This window comes from Gigantopelta aegis, chromosome 5, assembly GCF_016097555.1.
Source record: "Gigantopelta aegis isolate Gae_Host chromosome 5, Gae_host_genome, whole genome shotgun sequence".
NCBI lineage: Eukaryota > Metazoa > Mollusca > Gastropoda > Neomphalida > Peltospiridae > Gigantopelta > Gigantopelta aegis.
The window spans coordinates 19,990,466-20,013,604 of record NC_054703.1 but is presented as its reverse complement, the minus strand read 5'-3'; positions in this window follow the sequence as shown (position 1 = coordinate 20,013,604).

Here is a 23,139-nt window from a genome sequence, read left to right as displayed (position 1 = left end):
TCACACACACCCACCTCAAAAAGGATATTTCCTCTACTCTAGGAATAGGGAAATATACTACATTAAAACAAAAAGGTGCGTTAACCGACGCATACGGGCATTTATAACACATGTAATAATAAGGTGACTACCAGTAATCACACTGAGTCTCTGAGTCCCTGGTATACAAATAAAATATATATAAACAAAACAGAAATAAAGAATGTCAACACATTATCATAACGTTCAACTTCGGGACAGGGCATCAGCGATTACATTGGATGTGCCCTTGATATGTTCAATGGTAATTGGGAATTCCTGCAGAAGAAGACTCCATCTCAAAACTCTCTGGTTGGAGGCTTTCATTAGGATGGTCCAGTCCGTCTTCGTCTTCTTGGAACAGCACAGCTCCAGCACCCACGTCACTGGCACCCACAGCTAGCTTGAACGGCATTCGGTAGTCTGGTGCTGCCATCACGGGAGACGAGTAGCGCCTCTGCTTGAGACGGTTGAATGACTTCTCGCATTCACCTGACCAATGGAACTTCGTTTCCTTCTTTCTCAGCGTCGCACGTTTTCCAGGTTTTCTCCGATAGGCATGCTGTCGACGCGGTGTAGCGTTGGGTTCCAAGCGCACATCTTGGCTTAAGATATTGGTAACCGTTGGAAGGTCCCGACAAATGGAAACATTGTCTTGTATCAATGTAGTCAGCTTTGCTCGCTGGGGGTTCAAGTCTGCTAGAATCTGGCCGTTGGCCAACTTGATCTCCGCAGTCTTGACGTCATCACAGGAAATTGAGTGTCTCTCAATTTGGACCGGTCTCTCTGGAACTATCGGCAGTCTGTCAAAATAACCTTTTAGCAAATTGATGTGACAATACCTACTTTTCCTAACCCTATCCATTGATAAGAAAAGATAGGACCAGTGACTTAGGTGGGGGCTGGGCAATATATTTAAATGATGTTTTAACTTTTGAAAGAAAAACTGAATTTGAAGTAAGTAATATTGAAACATTATGGCTTGAGATCAAATCTACTTATAAAAAATATTTTTTACTCTGTTTTAGCTACAGACCTCCAAAATCTCCCATTGCCTGGATTGATAAGCTTGAAGAGGAAATTAAGTTAGCAATGCATTATAATTCTGATATAATCCTCACTGGTGATTTTAACATTGATCTCCTGTTAGCAAATAACACACCTCAAAAATGGCTAAACATGTTAGAAATATACAATTTACAACAGATAATTACTGACCCAACACGGATAACACAAAATTCTAAAACTCTGATTGATCACATATATGTAACCAATCGTAGCAAAGTACAGGAATCTCATGTTGTTCAATACTCAATTAGCGACCATTATCCTGTTTGCTTTACAAGAAATGGCAAATTTCATACAAAACAAAATGCACACAATACTATTACCTACAGAAATTGTAAACATTTAAATGAGGAGGAGTTTGTTAATGATTTACTAGATGCCCCATTTTATTCTGTGGAATTTGAGGAGGATCTAGATACTTGCTTAAAATTATGGTACAAAATTTTCAACAATGTATTAGACAAGCATGCCCCTTTAGTTACAAAACGAGTCAAGAGGAAAGAGCAGCCAGGTTGGTATTCCTGTGAAATAACACAAGCCAGACAGTTACGAGACAGATATCACAAGCTATGTATGTGGGATGAATATAAGGTGTGGAGGAACAAAACTAAACAAATTACAGACAAAGCCAAACAAAACTACTATTCTGCTGTGGTGAATGACTCTAGGGATCCAAAATCATTATGGAAATGTATCCATGAGCTAAAGCCTCCACATGTATCAAGTCCAGCAGAGCTGAAATCTGACAATGGAACAACACTTAAGGATAAGACCGACATAGCAAACAAATTTAATGACTTCTTTACTTCTTGTATTGAAAATTTGAGAACTAATTCTGGATATGATATGCCAAATCTCGAGAAAGTGGAACGTTTTGTAAAAGAGAGACTCCCAAATGAGGAAAAGTTTAAGATAGCTCCTGTACAAATAAATTATCTTTATAATGAGCTTAAGAACTTAAATGTCAATAAATCATCTGGAGATGACAATTTAGGTCCACGAATACTTAAGTTAGGTGCCTTGGCAATTGCTTCTTCGTTAACATTTATTTTTAACAAAATAATAGACAGTCGTATTTATCCACAATGTTTTAAAAATGCTAAAGTTACTCCAATTTTCAAGACTGGTGACAAAACTGAAGCTACAAATTATAGGCCAATATCTGTATTGCCAACACTGTCCAAATTAATAGAAAAACATATCTCCATGCAATTTTATGATTACTTAACAAAATTTAACCTTTTACACTCATCTCAATCAGGTTTTAGACCAAAACACTCATGCCAAACAGCACTTATTGATATAACTGATAAATGGTTACATGAAATGAATGAAGGAAATCTAAATGGAGTCATATTTCTTGATTTCAAAAAAGCTTTTGATGTTGTGGACCATTCAATTCTGATTCAAAAGTTAAACATTTATGGCTGCAAAGGGAATTCTCTTAACTTGTTCCAATCTTATTTAACTAACAGGACACAGCAAGTCACTATAGGAATGGCAACATCAGAACCTAAATCCATTATTTATGGTGTTCCACAGGGTTCCATACTAGGACCTCTTCTCTTTATACTGTACATAAATGATCTTCCACTATACATTGAACATTGTACCACAAGTATGTATGCAGATGATTCAACAATGTTCATGGCAGGGAAAACTGTTACTCAAATTCAAGATAAACTACAGCAAGATCTGAATAGTGTAGAAAAATGGTGTTCCTATAATAAAATGTTCATAAACACAAAAAAGACCAAATATATGACTATAGGAACAAGACAAAAAGTTACAATCCAAAATGATATTTCTCTTATAATAAATTCAGAACGTCTGCAACACACTGAATGCGAAAAACTTTTAGGAATTAAAGTTGATAATAATTTAAAATGGACAAATCAGGTTAAACATGTGTGTTCCCTGATCTCTAAACGTCTGTATCTGTTATCAAAAATCATTAGGTATTTAAATTTAGATGCAAGAAAACTTTTCTACAATGGGTATATTTTACCACTCATCGATTACTGCTGTGTAATTTGGGGAAACTGTAATCAGGATGGATTAGAACGTTTACTAAAACTGCAAAAGAGAGCTGCAAGGATGATATTAGATGTAGATCCTATTACTCCATCTGCCCCCACTATTTAAACAGTTAAAATGGATGACAATGGAAACACGAATCCACTATCACAAATGTTTACAAATTTATAAATGTCTATACAATGAAGCCCCAAACTATCTTTCAAACTTATTAATATATGTTGGAGAAAACAATCCCTACAACCTTCGAAATGTAGAGGATAGAAATCTATTAATTCCAAAACCTAAAATGTCTTTATTTAAACATGCTTTCAGTTACTCTGGACCAGTACTTTGGAATAAATTGCCTAAAGCTATCCGATCATCGCCAAATACTGCTGTTTTTAAATATAGACTCAAGAAATATTTTCTAAAATAATATCATTTGTACATATGTTTATTGCCATATATGTATTTTCTATTTGTTCATAAATGTATGCATTGTAATTCTGTATTGTTTGTACCTGAGGGCCTCAGGGAAGATTAGCTTTTGCTAACTGTGTTACCCTCACTAAATAAAGAATTTATTATTATTATTATTATATCAGGAGTGTTTATCACCCTGTCTCATTAACCCGTTTGTGCACAACATAGGGCCCGAAATACCTGTTCTGTAATGAACCCCGTTTAATGGGAAGGTACAGCAGCACCTTATCCCCTGGTTTAAATTCCCGACTCTTAGCCTTCCTATCAAACACTGATTTTATTTTGCTCTGAGCATGGCTCAGTTGCTTCCTAGCTAGTTCGGTCGCCGGCAACCTCCTATCTCTGACGCTCTTATTTATTAATACTCCCTTGTCCACAGTTAACAAGGTAGTGCGAACTGCCAACAAATTTGGATCAGCCCTCTGCTCTAGGATTAAATCTTGTCTATTACAAGGTAAGTCCCCTCTATCAAACACAACTGGTTCAATTCCCCTCTGCGGGAGATCAACAGGTTCCACCACATTTAATTTGTCAGTTGACTTATCTACCATTTTACTGATAACCTCATCCACTCCAATTTCATGGCTCACACACGTATCAGACAAATCACAAATATCCTCTAGATCCCGTGCTAACCTACTGGCCATAGCCCTAGTCTTTACACACGCAGGATATCTAATCTCATCAACCTCACTCTCTTCTACTGGTAAAGGGCTGTCTTTAATTAACAATTGGTCACATGTCTGCTGACAACACTGACTAGTCAAATCATTACCCAACAAAACTCCTATGTTTTCAACAGGCAAGTCCTTCACAACACCCATAACGACTGGTCCCGTCACAAACTTCGAACACAAGAAAACCTTATGTAACCTGACAACCATATTTTCTCCAGTAACCGAGGTTAAAACCAAACTACGTCCCGTATCTGAATTTTCAATACCAGCTAAACACTCTTGCGTGATCAGACTCTGACTACACCCGGTATCTCTATAGATTGATATAGCCGTAGGACTCAATTCTTGTCTCACATCACAAACCATACCAGTGGACACATACGGGTTTACTTTCTCTGCCATGGGACTATCCATTAACTCTCTCGCTAACGGAGCTGACCTCACTAAACCGACCACTTGCGCATTATCGCGTTTCCTTTTAAAACAGTCCCCGATAAGATGGTTATCCTTTTTACAGTAACTGCAATGTGGACGAAAAGTTCGTGCATTGGCTGATAATGCAGGTCTATCCTTACTTTGCCCACCAGGTGCATTCCTTGCCTGACTAGCTGACCAGCTAGATGACTCTCCCCGATAGTTACTTTCCCGGGAAAAACCTGGCTGAAATTTCTTCTTATCACCCTGTTGTAAAGAGGTACCCGGTACTGCCTGAGCTTTGTGTATTAGCACGTAATCATCTGCCACTATGCCTGCCTCCTCTATCTTTTTGACATCACGATCCTCTAAATGAATACGTAAGCTAACTGGTAATCCATTTTTAATGTCCTGTAAGATCAACAACTCCCGTAACTCGGTATATGACTCTACCTGATGAGAAACAACCTATTTATCAAAATCCCTGCCTTCTTAGCCACAAACTCACTATAAGACTGACCCTGCGTTTTTCTCAACTCGCTATACCGTAAACGATAATCCTCAGGCCGTAATTCATAAGCCCTCAACACCGCAGCCTTAACTAGGTCGTACTGACTTGCTCGCTCATCACTCATTGAATTATAAGCTACACTAGCCTTCCCCTTAAACTTAGACACGGCTAACAATGTCCACTTAGACTGCGGCCAATTTAGCTGCTTAGCGGCCCGTTCAAAAAGTTGGAAAAACATATCTACCTCCTGGTCATCAAATACAGGCACTGATCTATAAGCCTCCGACATGTTAAAACCATTTCCTGTCTCACGTCTAACTTCTTCAGTATTCAACTTTAACTCATGTTCCACTTTTAATTTTTCTAACTGGAATTCTCTATCCCTATCTCTCTCTTCTCTCTCTCTCTCTCTCTCTCTCTCTATCCTTCTCTCTATCCTTCTCTCTATCTTCCCTATCTCTATTTTCTTTTTCTTTATTCCTCTCTTCTCTTTCTCTCTCTCTCTCTATCCCTCTCTTCTCTTTCTCTATCTCTCTCTCTATATTCTCTATCTCTCTCTCTATCTAATGCACGTTCTTCTCTTTCGTACTCAAGTTTTTTGAAAGCTAATTGTTGTTCCACACTTAACTCATTTATCTCTATCTCTGGACTATCACCAAAAACTTCCTGGATAATAATTGTCCTTATCTCTCCTACGGTTTTAGCTGATGTTAAATCAATTTCTCGCTCACCCGCGATTTCAACTAACTCGGCCTTACGTGCTCGCTTAATCTCCACTACACTGAGCGTAGGCCTATCCAGCAAATTCTTATCCATGTTTAGATATGACGCACTTAATATTAATTAATTTTCTAGTGAACAACGTGCTACTTCTGGTTATTTGTAAAAATAATTTATAAAGCCCCCATTTACAAACAATACTTTTTTAAATATGCATGTCCCGTTTCAGATCCCTGACGAGAGCCCAATTTTCTACTCCTGTCACGGGGATTCTATAATTCCCGTAACTGAATAAAACACGATTATCAAAATATCTCTCCTAACTGTATATCCATTAGATCTCTCTGTAACAGGCGGTTAAACCCTAGTATGGCTCGTCTAGGTATGATCAGAGATACGATCTTATATAAAGTATATATTATTATAGCACGTTAGTTCTCTAGAAACACAACACAAACACAATACACTTTGGAATCTGTATTAATCTACGCTGACAAATGTACAGCCATAGTAGTTAATTAATAACAGCAATAATAACAACCCAGAACTGATCACTTAATTAGTTAATCTCTAGGTGTCTAGTTACACAATATGCGAATCACTTCACCGTTACACCACGCCCACACGTGTAATAATTGAGAAACGCTTCCAGGAGAAGTTAATTAATAAAGGAATTACAACACCATTCCTAACTGGTTAATTTTTAATTAACCCTTACTACTCGTTCAGTAACGTGTGATAATTGAGAAACGCTTCTGGGGGAACTTAATTAATAAAGGAATTACAGCTCTATTCCTAACGGGTTAATTTTTAATTAACCCTTAACTACTCTTTCAGTAATCTTGTAACACAGAATTAATACTGGTACCTATCACAATAAAGACAATAACCTACAGTTTACCTAGGTCCTCTAGGATGACTGGCTAAGCTTTATATTACCAAATACTCATATAATGTTAGAACAAAAAGTCTACGATTTACTTCGTCAGATGACCGAAGACACTGTCTAAAGAATATTGGTATAATACAGTATTAAAATATTTAAAGTCACATCAGTCACATCAAGGTTATACACAGATCAGAAATAAAAATATTTACCAAAGTCCAACGGACTACGTTCCCTGGGAGCCTTCCTATTCTGGTTCTCCTCGATATCTCTAAAAACTAGCTATTTATTATAAATCAGAATTCGCCTGGGGGTACAAGGTGGTACCTCCCCCTATCATCTGATATTTCACCTCTACTAGAGTCAGTATATTTCTCTCTGATCGTCAGACTTACTGACGCCATCGTCGCCAAATCACGGTCGTCGAAACCGCACTCGCAGAGGTATTACGTAACTACTCGCCACATGGCCTCCACAGCTGGACTAAGTGCATATTAGAATGTCCGATCGCGCGAAGTATTACGTAACAAGTTGCCCACCTGGGCTACGGGCAATGAAACTGCACACGGCCCTCTAACACAATAAAAATCGCCACAGGCGAAACAAATTTAAGAGCATGTACCGTCACAGCTGGGTTTCAAGACGCCTGTACACAAGTCTGCTGCATGACTGTCTTTGTACTCATTGGAACATCCACCAGATTTGGCACCGGCAGATTTCCACCTCTTCCCAAACGTGAAGAAAGAACTGTCTGGCAAGCATTATGCAAATCATAATGATATTATTTCTGCTGTGGAGGACTTTTTACACCACCTGGAGGAAGCTAAGGCTCAGAAGTTTTCAGCCACCCATCATAATTTTATCATTGTCATTTCCAATATCTGTATAATTGATATTTATTTATCATTGCATTTGTCAACCAAGACAATGTATCTCCCCATAACATGGCAATTACTAGTACAGGCCTTAGGATTTCAGGAAAACTATCGTTTTCGGTACCGTGTCGGTAGCGTGTAAATAAAATCACGGAACCGAAATTTCGTTTCCCATGATTATTATAACGTGTGCGTCTATTCAACGAAAATAATATAAATCAATGGTATTAAAGGGATATACCCTAGTTTCAAAGCGTGAAAAGTAACGCTAAGTTTAGTTAATCTACAAACCTGTAAAACATTTGCATAAAGTTACAACTGAGTAAAACATGAGTCTGTGACTTTGAAATGGTGCAATACACTCTAAAAATAGATTAAAACTCGACTCCATAGCTGTTACCTCTCAGACGCACATGCGTTTTCAAAAATATGAGAAATGCAGTTTGTGATATTAAAAACACTAGGATGACCAAATACACTTCGTATGTACGGAAATGGATAATCTAAACAATAAAATCTAAGTAAATTATGATTTCAGTTATCAAAAACGGCTGTAATAGTAAAAAATATGCCTTAGTGTTTAAAAACTAGGGTATGTCCCTTTAACAATGTTGAACTTGTTTTTCACGGACCTAGAAACAGTTTCCAATGAAAATTTAAATCCTATAGCCTGTAGGTACACTAGTATGCTTCGATTATACCTGCCAATGATCGACCATCACCTAATAAACTTAGTAGCTATATATTCACAGGATACAAATAACAACAAAAGGATTGCTGCAAACAAAAATACTTTGTTTAAATATATACCACAAAGTAATCAATGATCTAATGTTGTAAACATAGTAGATTAAAATTAATAATACACATGTATTCAGCCACTTCACTTTCATTATTCTCATAACATTGGGTAAGGTTGATTTTAGTGTAACAGTTGTTTGAGAATTTGTCCCACATTTCGCATTAGTATGTTTTGTTGAACCACTATACCGAATTAGTTGCATAATTTCAGAGGTGCTTCTTCTGATTTCAGTTCATATGACAAGAGTAACTTGCAAAAACTGCAATGGGCAATGAGGACACCGCAAAGAAATATGAAAATAATGCATCTCATTTGATGACCCGTGCCCTTTCAGGCTGTGATATTGCAACCATAATATACATGTTGCAAAAGCAGCAGTTATGGACATTCTGTCTGAAGCATTTAAATATATTAAACTTGAAGACTTAGATGCTGATATGTATACATCACAAAGAAGGCTACATTCAGTCTGAAGCATTTAAATATATTAAACTTGAGGACTTAGATGCTGATATGGATACGTCACAAAGAAGGCTACATTCAGTCTGAAGCATTTAAATATATTAAACTTGAGGACTTAGATGCTGATATGGATACGTCACAAAGAAGGCTACATTCTGTCTGAAGCATTTAAATATATTAAACTTGAAGACTTAGATGCTGATATGGATACGTCACAAAGAAGGCTACATTCTGTCTGAAGCATTTAAATATATTAAACTTGAAGACTTAGATGCTGATATGGATACGCCACAAAGAAGGCTACATTCAGTCTGAAGCATTTAAATATATTAAACTTGAGGACTTAGATGCTGATATGGATACGTCACAAAGAAGGCTACATTCAGTCTGAAGCATTTAAATATATTAAACTTGAGGACTTAGATGCTGATATGGATACGTCACAAAGAAGGCTACATTCTGTCTGAAGCATTTAAATATATTAAACTTGAGGACTTAGATGCTGATATGGATACATCACAAAGAAGGCTACATTCTGTCTGAAGCATTTAAATATATTAAACTTGAAGACTTAGATGCTGATATGGATACGTCACAAAGAAGGCTACATTCTGTCTGAAGCATTTAAATATATTAAACTTGAGGACTTAGATGCTGATATGGATACGTCACAAAGAAGGCTACATTCTGTCTGAAGCATTTAAATATATTAAACTTGAGGACTTAGATGCTGATATGGATACATCACAAAGAAGGCTACATTCAGTCTGAAGCATTTAAATATATTAAACTTGAGGACTTAGATGCTGATATGGATACGTCACAAAGAAGGCTACATTCTGTCTGAAGCATTTAAATATATTAAACTTGAGGACTTAGATGCTGATATGGATACGTCACAAAGAAGGCTACATTCAGTCTGAAGCATTTAAATATATTAAACTTGAGGACTTAGATGCTGATATGGATACGTCACAAAGAAGGCTACATTCAGTCTGAAGCATTTAAATATATTAAACTTGAGGACTTAGATGCTGATATGGATACGTCACAAAGAAGGCTACATTCAGTCTGAAGCATTTAAATATATTAAACTTGAGGACTTAGATGCTGATATGGATACATCACAAAGAAGGCTACATTCAGTCTGAAGCATTTAAATATATTAAACTTGAAGACTTAGATGCTGATATGGATACATCACAAAGAAGGCTACATTCAGTCTGAAGCATTTAAATATATTAAACTTGAGGACTTAGATGCTGATATGGATACATCACAAAGAAGGCTACATTCAAGATGAAGCATTTAAATATATAAACTTGAGGACTTAGATGCTGATATGGATACATCACAAAGAAGGCTACATTCAGTCTGAAGCATTTAAATATATTAAACTTGAGGACTTAGATGCTGATATGGATACATCACAAAGAAGGCTACATTCAGTCTGAAGCATTTAAATATATTAAACTTGAGGACTTAGATGCTGATATGGATACATCACAAAGAAGGTTACATTCAGATGTCACAGACGTCGATTAGTGAGGAAATAAACGAAGCTTTAGACCACTTCCACAAATAACTATTCCACGCGGAGTGAAGACATGCACCATCTGAAATCGTCCAGCCGATTCAATGGACTATTTTTAACCAACCTTCGGACCATATCTTGCATCCATTTCATTGCAAACATTTCACAAAATTAGAATTGAATCATACCCGTAACATATTCCTTAATATCTATGGTTTTCCATCAAACTCCTGACGGGCGTATCATGTACCTCACCGGTACACTTGTTATTTTTATTACATTTTCAGAATTCTTTTTAAATTATTTGTCCTATATCTAAGTTTTCCAGTGCTAATATTTAATTCACTACCGATTTTTAAAACATTTTGTACATGGTTTATAAAATGGCTGAATGCAGTGTCAAGAGTCAAATTTGCTTTCACAAATAAACACAGGAGAAAGGTTGCATCGCTTTCAACTAAAAGTATCAGCTGTTAAAGGGACATTCCTGAGTTTGTTGCAATTTTGAAGATGTTTTCTACTAATTTTGACGACTGTAATTACATATCAAATATATTTTTCTTCATAAAATGTTAGTGGCTGTATATTAAAGGGACATACCCTAGTTTTTAAACACTAAGGCATATTATACTATTAGAGCCGTTTTTGATAACTGAAATTATACTTTACTTACATTTTGTTGTTTAGATTATCCATTTCCGTACATTCGAAGTGGTTTTTTGGGGTCATCCTAGTGTTTTTAATATTACAATATGCATTTTTCATATTTTTAGAAACGCACACGCGTCTGAGAAGTAATAGCTATGGAGTCCAGTTTTAGTCTATTTCAGAGGATATTTCACCATTTCAAAGTCACAGACTCATGTTTTACTCAACTGCAACTTTATCCAAATGTGTTACAGGTTTGCAGACTAACTGAACTTGGTGTTAATTTTCACGGGTTGAAACTAGGGTATGTCCCTTTAAACACGTTTCTGATCGTTCTAATATTTGTACTAGGTTAAATTTCATTTTGTTTCCTAAAATCGATGTTTTCATACGTACGAAATTATTTGAAGACAAAATCCAGTTTGGGCTTCTTAGAAATATTAAGACGACCAAAAACACATTAAATATATAGACACTGATATTCTAAACAAGAAAATATATTTAATATGTAAGTTTAATCGTAGAAATATTTTATTATAGTCGGAAACATCTTACAATGCAGCAAACTCGGGAATGTCCCTTTGAAATGAAAAAAAAACCCCAAAAAAACCCCAACAACAACAACAACAACCTCAATACAGTCAATATTTTATTTTAAATGAATACACAAAAAACTAAACCGTTCATCATTTTGCTATATCTTATGACAAGACGAGACACGGGGTAGTGAACAAAACCGTTGAGTTGATTTTTGGCATGCAGTTTATAAACAGCCACTAGTCTGCATTCTACAGAATACACCAAACATTGCCATCATAACTGCATTTTAAAGATTAAAAATTTAATTTTCTTTAACAAAGCTAATAATAATTATAGTAGTTTATTAAATAGTATAAATTGATGTTAAATGTACAAATACGGGAATTGAAAAGGTAAACCTCACGTTACTTCGTTCATATTTTAAATTTTCGGCAATATATAGGCCTATACAATAAATCGTATGGAACATAATGTCTAACATCCTGTCATGTGAAATACGACCAATTAGGCCCACCTAAAATCCGAATAGTTTCAGCTCTCTATAACCAATATTCGTCATCGGTGTCTAGACCTGTTTACACGCAGAGAATGATCGGAAGTGTCACCAAACATTTTGGGCCACTGTGGAGTCGTAACAGTGATTATACACCAAAAATGAAAGGTTCCATTTTCTTCTGTACATTAAATACAAATGATACATGTATATTAATCTACTGAACATAGATAGGCCTAACATGATCTATATATCTGTAAGCACTGTCACCGTTTACTAGGGTCTCCACGAGTACTCGAGTAGCTTACGGGTCCAGTCTAGCAACACTCAAATCCATTCACAGGACTCGAGTACCTGAACAAGTGAGACAATGTAGAGCATTAATTTCAGCAGTAACTAATCAGCAATACAAGTAACACAATAATTATATGATTATTTGCTGGTTTCTCTTTTTAATCTGGCCGTTCGTCCGTCCGTTAAAATACTGAACGTATTAATTGGAAATATGTTCATATACTTACCATTTGTGACACCCAATAGCCGATATGTATTTTTGTGCTGGGGTGTCGTTAAACAAACATTCAATCAATGTATTAATTGGTTTCTAAATGCAATACAATAGCATGATTTGGCATTCATGTTCAGTGCTGGAATTAAGATGTATTTATATTTTACGTTATATTCTTTTGTCTCATTATCATCTTGTGTAAGCGTCGAGTACTCGTGTCCGGGTCGAGTTTGACCCTCAAGTACTCGAGTCCAGTATTTTGGACTCGTGGAGGCCCTACCGGCGTTTATCAAAGCAGCAGGTTGCTGTGATATAAAACACAAGACGATGCGGATTTATTTTGTGACGTCATATCCGAATGACGCAAGACAACGTACTCGGAAGAGAAGTGCGTTTCGGTATAATTCAAGAGAGTAATTATCATAATCAGTAATTCGAATTATATTATATATTACAATATTGATCTAATGACACAGTTTGTAAGTTATTAACTATCAATTATGACTCTAGGTTTTGTTGTTGTTTTTGTTATGTTTTCCTCAAAAAAGAAATATGGCGTCTGGTCATTGCCCTCTTTATAAATTATAGTAGGCCTAGGTAGAACAACGAAAAATTAAAACATAAATATGTGGTAAGAATTTTTTTTTTTTTTTTTTTTTAAAACAAAAATATATACCAAAAGATGTAAATTAATGAAAATCGGACCGGAAAATATTTAATGGTTAGAAAGTTATAGCTCTTTGAAGTTTAGCGTGCTGTGAAATAGGCCCTATCATGTCTGTCAAATTTTGACTTTTCTAAACTTGCCGGTTAAACTCAACTACTATTAATCGCCATGCGTATATTTTACTTTTAAATGTGACTGAAACACACAATATATTATTCTGGATTATATAACAGTGTTTTTGAAGCCACTGGAAAATGGTAATATAAAATATTATAATGTTGAAATGTGATCATAAACCCTAACGTCGTTATAAACGTAAAATCGGAAAATAAGGAATACAAAGCGGACGTTATTTTCACAACATTATATTTATTTAGCCTATCAGGATAATGAAAACGATAGCCTATTCATTTCCAACTTTCTTATACATAAATACTATTTTAAAATCGTGAAACAATGTTATATAAAAATAAAGGCAGTGTACATGGGCGTTTGAATGAGCACTGACAAAATCTAGTGACATGGACTAGTCCATTGCAATGCAGTAGGGTAAAACAGTCTGCTAATGAAAATATTAAAAAATAAAATAAAATTTAAAAGTAGGTGTGTGTGTGGTGGTGGGTCTTCTTTGTTATTTTTTTTGGTTTTTATTTTTTTGGGGGGTGGGGGGGTCGTGGGGAAGTTGTGATTTAAGCTAATAAAAATACATTTGGAAAAAATAGAAAAGGCTGAATTATTTATTTGTTTTAAATGAATAATTAAACAAATAATACAAATGTGATTACATTCCACTGTAAATATATACTAACACACAATGAAAATGCAAAACAGATATTTTTCAATATTTTGTTGTGATTAATGAAAAATATATTTATTGGACTTAAAATAACAATTTATGAGAGGAAGCCATTGATTGGTACTTTTGTCTGGGTTTTAATCCTGGTTTTGTTCTCGTTACACATACAATAGCAGAAACACAAAATGGTGTGAAATGTGTTCACTACATGCTCAATCATGCTGCATGCAATGCACGTGAAATGCCAGTATGTGGACACATAAGAGTCACGTAACGGTGTCATATTCCTCATCACATTGAGAATGCCACGACTCGGAGAAGAACAAAGGGAGTGATGTTGGGCATGGTTCAAGAGGGGACTTCACAAAGCCAAGTTGCTAGGACCTTCAGAGTCCATCCATCAACTATTGGATGACTTGTTGAACGTCATCAACAGACCGGGAGTATCCATGATCGACCTCGACCTGGTCAACGTCCTGTTACGACCCCACGCCAAGATCGGCAGATTCGACGACACCACCTCCGTGACTGGTTCAGAACTGTGACGATGACAGCAAGCAGCACGATAGGACGTCATGGAAGGCATATCCATCTGATGACAGTCATCCGTCGACTCAGAACGGCTGGACTCTGATGCAGACGCCCGTACAACGGTAACATCATGACACCGCGACATCATGCTGCGAGACTACAGTTTGCTCTCTAGAATGGTAATCATCCATCAGCCTTTTACCGGCTTCCTCATAAATTGTTATTTTAAGTCCAATAAATATATTTTTCATTAATCACAACAAAATATTGAAAAATATCTGTTTTGCGTTTTCATTGTGTGTCAGTATATATAGAAAATGCCTGTGCTTTTATGGGTGGGTTTGTGTGTGTGTGTGTGTGTGTGTGTGTGTGTGTGTGTGTGTGTGTTTGTTTGTTATGCAGGTTTTTGGGTGGGTGGTTTTTTTTGCATTTTTATTATTAGGCCTATGTTGTTGGGGTTTTTTTTGGTGGGGGGACGTGTATGTATGTTGTGTGTAGGTTGGGGGGCTTGTTTTGTATTTTAGTTTGGGGTTGGGTTATTTTATTGTTACTGGGTTTGTTTTTTTGTTGTTGAGGAATTGGGTTTTTCTTTGTATTTGTTTTATTTATTTATTTATGTTTTGTTTTGTTTTACCTGCCAATTATCCTTACTATCATGTGTACAACAATGTCTTCATTCTAACATGTTGGACATCTACATATCTTTAAAAATCGACATGCCAGACCAACATAAACATGTTTATGCAAATACTAATGTTACTAGGTAGATGTTTTTAGGCAGTTTAGGCTAATGATATAAAATTAATTTGAAGTATTGAAACGAAATATTGTGTAAAACAGGTGTATGTGTAGAGATCTAGACTGTTTAGCGAAGTTTTTAGGGTGGGGGTCGGGTCATGCTTCCCCAGAAAATACATTGAAAAAGCACAGTATAGCATGTGGGGTAGGGTACTGTGTGCTGATCGAAATATTACCTCAAATATCTATTTTTATTATTGTCATACACAGTTCTATATAAAAACTGTAGGTGTGTTTCTAGGTTTAAATGAAGTTATGCTAATTAATGTCAGCAGAGATTGCAGCTTTAAAAAAAAAAAAAAATGTTCATGCAAAAAACAGCCAAAACAATATTGTGGATGACAGCTCGCTATCCTTATTGTATCCAATCTAATTAAAATTAGCTCCACTATTTCATGTGGATCAAACAGCAGCCCTTTGGAGCTTATGTTCAGTTGACCTTTCATTCGACCAATCAAAACCTTACTTGCAAAATCATGCCAGTGATTTGAAAAGAATATGAAAACATTCGGGATTATGCCGAGGGTATGTGAAATGATTCGGGTGAATTACGAAGTATGCCGGAAACTAATTTCAATATAAAATTTTATATAAAATTTGTTTCAAGACGGAAAACCCCCCTGTGATGTATACAATCCAGAGTTTATTACTACACTTGTCCCCCTTGTTTTTTCAATGTTGAAATAGACCAACAAGTTCGCCTATTGCATAAATAGTCTCGCCCGATATTTTTAGAATTTGTATGCTCCCGAATAACGCTATAAAAGGCGAAGTGTAATTGGTTGATATTTAAATTGTTATATATAGACGAAATGTCACCTGGACATGGTAGTCCACGCAATGCTGTTAGATCTACTGATATATACCAGTAGAGCTAATTTTAATCAGATTGTATTGTATCAGGGTTAGATTAACCTCCGATATTTGACACATGGTCAGTTATAACAAAACGCAATTTTAGCAACTTAATATTTAGTATTGAAAACTAAAACATGTGTAACATAGCCATAGGCAGTGCCATGTTGAAGCGATGCATTATGGGATTGGTAAAATAACTGACTCTATGATTGCTGACACAACCCCTTGTGCTCAAATGCGCTAGGGTGAAATGACTTGGAACTTAAAAACCCCACAAAAATAGGTTCACGGTAAAAACTGAATTTGAAGTTCAATGTTTTTCAAACTATATACATTTAAAATATCACATTTCCTTATCAGTGGCAAAATCGACCTTTCTCTACAATGAGAAATATCTTGAATGCCTCAAAACACTTCCAAAAGTAGCTATTGATGTCAGACACCGCATTAAGAAAAATTAATCATGTCACCCTATCAGCTGTAAAAATGGACATGACGTCATAGTACTTGTACTTTTTTATGCGATGTCATTGACAGAGCTCTCTTGAAAATCGTTATTTGTGTAGTATTAAATGAATTACAAAATAAATAACTACATCTGTTGGAAAGACGACAAAACGCTGCTTATACGTGTATTTTATATCACTGTATTTCGTTTAGAAGCTGTAATATTTGTGTTGAAAAGTGAGTCATTTTAAGCTGGTAACAGATATGCAGCGCAAAGTGATGTCAAACTTTGTCATACCTGCTTATAAACAAATGTTTTGTAAATAATTTCAGTTTGATTTGACAGAAGAAAAGTAAAATTGTTTTGGAAATTACAAATTATTGTGTGCAATTTACAAATTATTCGGCTCAGAAATAAATAACTTGTAGTAAATTTCATAATATGAAAATAAGCTTTCCCTGTGGGACGGATTATAAGTTCTTATTATATACATAGCAATAAAATATATAGATCTACAGAAACCATTATAAGTGAAATCCTGTGAAGTCATATTTTCACTGTATTTCAGAAGAAAACCAATCATTATTAATTTATGAAGTAATTGGTACATGTAAATGTAGAGAATGTCGCAAAAATGAACCAATAAACCAATAATGTTTTCTTCTCATTTTATGCTTGGCTCATTAGTGTACGGTGGTCTGAATTCTGTTCCCTTTTAGTAATAGAGTTATTCAAAAATATAGAAATATAATAATTTGATTTTTTAATTACATTATGCACTATTCAGATAATTTGATGCACACAGTTATAAATACCTTTTTAGTGTTAAGATGGTTTGATGAATGTGCTGCTAAACATGTACAGGAAATTAGGAATTAACTTGTCTTGAATTTCATTATTATGTACAACAAACATAATTAAGATAGTTGGGATGGAAAAAACCCACTGGTTCTGCGGAGGTGGTTCAATTAGAACTACGACCCAAACATCTCAGGTGTGCACTACCGACTGAATTAGATCCCTCATATTATTATTTTATTTTTTAAATATCTCGTTAAATGTAGGCCTACAAATAGTTCAATTGATAGTGTTGGTTGGGGCATTGACATTCACGTGACATTTTTAATTCAACAATTACGCAACCAATCTCAACATTTTGTAACGTCATTTGACCTACCACTACCAGTTACAAATGGCTCTGACATCTATGTTAACTCAGCATAATGTTATTGATCTAGAACGGTCCCAATGTTGTTGATAAAAAATATGCAAACTCTTGACAAAATCTGTCATTACAAAGGATTTTATTCCAAATGTGGGATGCCATAATAAATATAATATAAAACCCCCCATAATTTTAGACATCATCATAAATGCTCAACAAGTTGTCAAGGAGACCAGCGTGTGTGTGCAGCCAGTTCCAAGAGTATAAATAATCTGACCCCGATAGCTCTGATTGGTCAGTATGCCACAGAGTTTGCACATCAAATCATGTTCTAGTCACATGGTCCATGACTTTCTAACAATCATATTCAGGGTACCCATGGTACATGGAAAACAGAGAAAATGTTTTTTAAAATTTCCCTGCAGGGAAAATTCAGGGAATTTGAAATTTTGGTCTGATTCAGGGAAAATACAGGGAATTTTATTTGGGTGTAATGGAATCTGAAAAAATATCAGGGAATTTTGTTGAGTCCTATATTGTATATACATGGATATATATAGAAAATCATGTTAAAATGTAATAAACCTAAGCTATTGGTATTTTGGATTCCTTTATCTTTTTAATAAGGGTATTGAATGATGGCTATTGATTTCTAGTGTAATTTAAAAATCTATTTATTTTGTTGAGAAATCATCTGGTCACCATATCAAATTATACCACCAAGGAATATGTCCTGTTTATATGATCTACATACAGCACCCAAAACACTAGAAATCAAAACGGAAATAAGCTACCATTGCTCCAGAGCTTATTCTATGTATACATGTATTAGAAATGTTGGTTCATTACATTTAAATGCCATACTAATGTATTGTTAACAGTAAAAAAGTGTAGTGTTAGATCTGCTTTTCTAACATTTCTGCTATACGAAATCATCTTCAATGTGCAGACTTATCTTTGTGATGGGTATAAAAGTGTGCATGATTGCCATCCACATTCCATCCGCCTGCTACCGATTCAATCGGACTGCTGGTGCTCCCTTGCACCTGCCAGTGCAGACGGTCCCTTCTCCTCCCCCCCCACCTTTCCTGTCTTGGACAGAGAGGCCGGCCAAGGCCGGCAACTGTGCCCACGACAGGCGTGCGCTACAACAGCTTGCTCTGAACGTGCACGTAAAACCCTTTGACCTTGACCATCCACATTTTCACGCACACTTCAGTTGAAAATTTGTCGTGTTTTGACTAATGTTGAGAAAGACGATGGAGTAGGTCGGATACAGGTTGAACACAGTCAACGAGAAGTCGCGAGGCACTTTAATGTCAGTTGGATGAGGCAATGACTTCAAACGACTGGATCAGTTTCCTATGTACAAAGACCAGGGTCAGCGTTAGGCAAAGCAAAAACATGACACATTTTCAACTGAAGTGTGTGTGTGAAAATGTGGATGGCAATCATGCACACTTTTATACCCATGGTGAGAACTCATTGCATGGACACAACATACAGAATTTCAGACATGGGTGCGTCGAGACATCCCATTTATTGGGGTGATAGTAGGTACATGTGTTTGCAGAACTTTTACCATTTTGTTGTGGCCTATAACCGGAAGTACCATTACTCATATTGAAATCCAAATGCTACTTAGATTTCACTCTAGCCTAATCCACGAAGGCCATACATTCCTTCTTTCATAATTAGTGTGTTGGACGGGCATCGTTAGGCCAAAAAAAATAATAAGCTTGTTTTAGGTAACATGGCCAAAAAAAGTAGGGTAGGTAGGTAGGATTTTTTTTTTTTTTTTTTTTAGTTCAAAGAAAGGTTATCCTACCTTAAATGTGTTTGCCAGAGAAAAACTCAGTCTCAAGATGAAAGACATGAAGGCAAGCTGTCTGAAAAATCTTAGTTTACTCTTTGCAGCCAGAGAGAAATAAAAACAATCTCACTGTCAATGTCAGTTTTAAGTTTCACATGCCATTTTCAAAAGACAGGAAAACAAAAAAAGTTCAAACTATTCCTTTCACCAATAGAAGTCAGTAGATGACTGCACAGAAACTTCACAGCTTTGTCCAGTTTTGTCAGAGGATGACTGCACAAATTTGTCCAAGTTGGTCAATAGATGTTTGCACAAAAAGTTCACAGATTTATCCAGTCAGTAGATGACTGCACAAAAACTTCACAGATATGTCCAACTTGTATTGGAAATAACAAAACAATACTAATTTTGTGTGCAATTTACAAATCAATCGGCTTAGAAATGAATAACTTGTAGTAAATTTCATAGTAATAAAAAAGGCGTTCCTAACCCGAGTACTCTGACTGTAAATTAAGAGAGCTAGACGGACATTTGGACATAAATAATGAGAGCGTGTTTATGTTCAAATGTCCGTCTAGCTCTCTTACAGTCAGAGTACTCGGGCTAAGGCGTTCCCCGTGGGACGGACTTCTAGTTTTAATGTGTATTAGTCTATTGAACGGACCAATGCTAAAATCACTCAAATTAATTTATTCCCAATTAACTGAAACACTCAAATAAATGTGAACTGTTTAATGTTAGTGGTTATTCTTGAATATTCCGTTTAATTATTACCCATGCTCAGCAGTTGATAGGCCTATCTACATCACTGGCGTAGGAAGCGGCATCGATGGTTTATATATTAATTTTATACGTGTGTGTAGCCACCCACCCCACTTTTTGATATCTTCCTACAGGCTACACTCGTGTATATTAACAAATTCTGGGTACTAGGCCTAAGCAGTAGCCAACAACGAAAATTGTACCAAGTCTCGCACGTTGTTGGTTTTGGAAAATAAACCTACATTGTATGAGATGACTGGAGTTACGATAATACGATATATTTTGCTCTATAGGCCTACAGTATTTAGCAGTTTGTAATAAAAGCCGTTTAATCGCCACACACGTTACTGTACTGTCATGCGATCTCGTGTGTCACCAATTACCGTGGTACCTAATAAGAGCACGTGTTATTAACAGTGTTCTACACTTGGTTTTATAACTTACTCTTCTTTGGCTAGTGGACAAACAAAATTTACTAGCCAAGCTTAAAATGTTACTCGCCACAGTGCCACACTATTTGTTTTCGCTGCTAGGACTCTGAACGCACATGGCAAATAATTTAATACTTAGATGTTTTTGGAGTCAGTCGCCAGTTGGCGACAATAATAAATTCAATCGGTCGCCATGCCAACATTTTGGTCGCAACGTAGAACACTGGTTAATGATTCCAATTTCAGTGGGGGTGTATGAAAACCATCGCTGCTGCCTCCCCCCCCCCCACGCGCACACACCCCTCAACTTCCATTTAACACACACACTGACGTGTAAGAGTTATCCTACTTGAGTGCTTCTGTCGTCTGCTTTGTCAATCCGCGACCACAACTTCTCTGTGTGCTTCCCCCCACCCCACCCCACCCCAGCAGAAAAAAAAAAGTTCAGGGTCGTTGGCAAAATTTAGGGTCGGTCGGGTGACCGGAAACAAACCATTTTTTTTGTTTGGCCTTAACATATGTAGTACTAACAATATGAGTGACCCTTCAATAGTGACGCTGAGTGTGTGTGTGTGTGTGTGTGTGTGTGTGTGTGTATATATATATATATATATATATATATATATATATGGGTCAAACCTGTCCTAGCGGCCACCTGTATTCAGTGGTCACCTGCCTTAAGCGGCCACTTTTTTCCTTCCCAAACGATTTATAATGTAAATGCACCTGTAATAAGCGGTCACCTGCCTAACGCGGCCAGAGGCCACCTAAATCGGATCTCAAATCGCTAAAATACCTGTATTAAGCGGCCACAATAAATGTTTTCTGTTATATATAAGGGATATTTTGACAACAGCGATAAGGTGCAGCAAATATCCAATATTCACACTTTCAGGAATACTAGTACCCATTCAGTCCCGACATCTGTACTGTGTATCAATTAAGAAAGTATGACTGGGAATGCATCTAATTGCCTCTGGGCAGACTATGCTTGACATATGTAAATTCACTTGCTATGGCAATACACCGCATGAAGTAGGAATTAAATAATGAAATTGGTTGAGAATGGTTAATTTAATACATTTCAGTTGCATTTTTTTCTGAGGGAGATGACATGTCAAAAGTTGATTTATAGTCAGTTATGAAGCACACATGCGTTAATTAGAAGTACATATGGTAAAACAAGAAACAACAACAAACTCTATATGTGGCAACCTGTACTCAGCGGCCACTTGTCTTAAGCGGCCAATTTTGTCTACTACCTTGTGTGACCACTTAAGACAGGTTTGACTGTGTGTGTATATATATATATATATATATATATATATATATATACAGTGAAACCTCTCAAAACCGGACCCTCTGTAAACTCAGAATTCCCTCAAAACCAGACATTTTTCTCGGTCCTTTTTTCAACATCAGTAAAGAGAAAACCTCACTAAACTGGATACCTCTTAAAACCTGGACATTTTACTTGGTCCTGCGGGTATCCGGTTTAGAGGGGTTTCACTGTGTGTGTATATATATATATATATATATATTTAAAGTGTTATATGTATTACTATTGGATATGAAGTACAACGACGGTGAAATACAGATATCTATAACTGATTGTGTACGAAGTCAAATAGTGATGACACAATATCCTGTCATTACCTTTAAGTTTAAATTCGATTTTTGTTTTGTTTGTTGCTTATTAGGACAATTGCTTTATCACCTGTTTGTTTTAACAGCAGTATTAAATAATTATTAATTTAACTCTCATTAAAAATAAAAGCTAAAAGTCCATGGTGAAGTAAATTTTATGCGAAATGTCCCTCGTTTCACAGAAATATATCATGGTGTCACATGTTTTCGATCTTGAGTTTTTTCACGTTTGTTGTTTCTTTTTTTAATATGCATATTCATAATAATTCATATGCATATGATAAATAGATCATTTCATGGTATTTTTTGCGAATAATTTTTGTCAGCTTGTGATGTGTAAAAAACATATTTTCACTCATTGCTTCACAATTCGTGAAAATGTATGGTTTTTTACACATCACATAAAAATCGTATTAGAAAAAAAAAAATAATAATATATAAAAAATTTGTAGACAATAAACACCCAAAACTTTTCACTTTTTTGGGGGGTTCTATTTCAAGGGAACAGTTTGTTTTCAAAATCTTGATTAGTGATATTTCTAGTCAATTGAAAGTAATTGGCAAT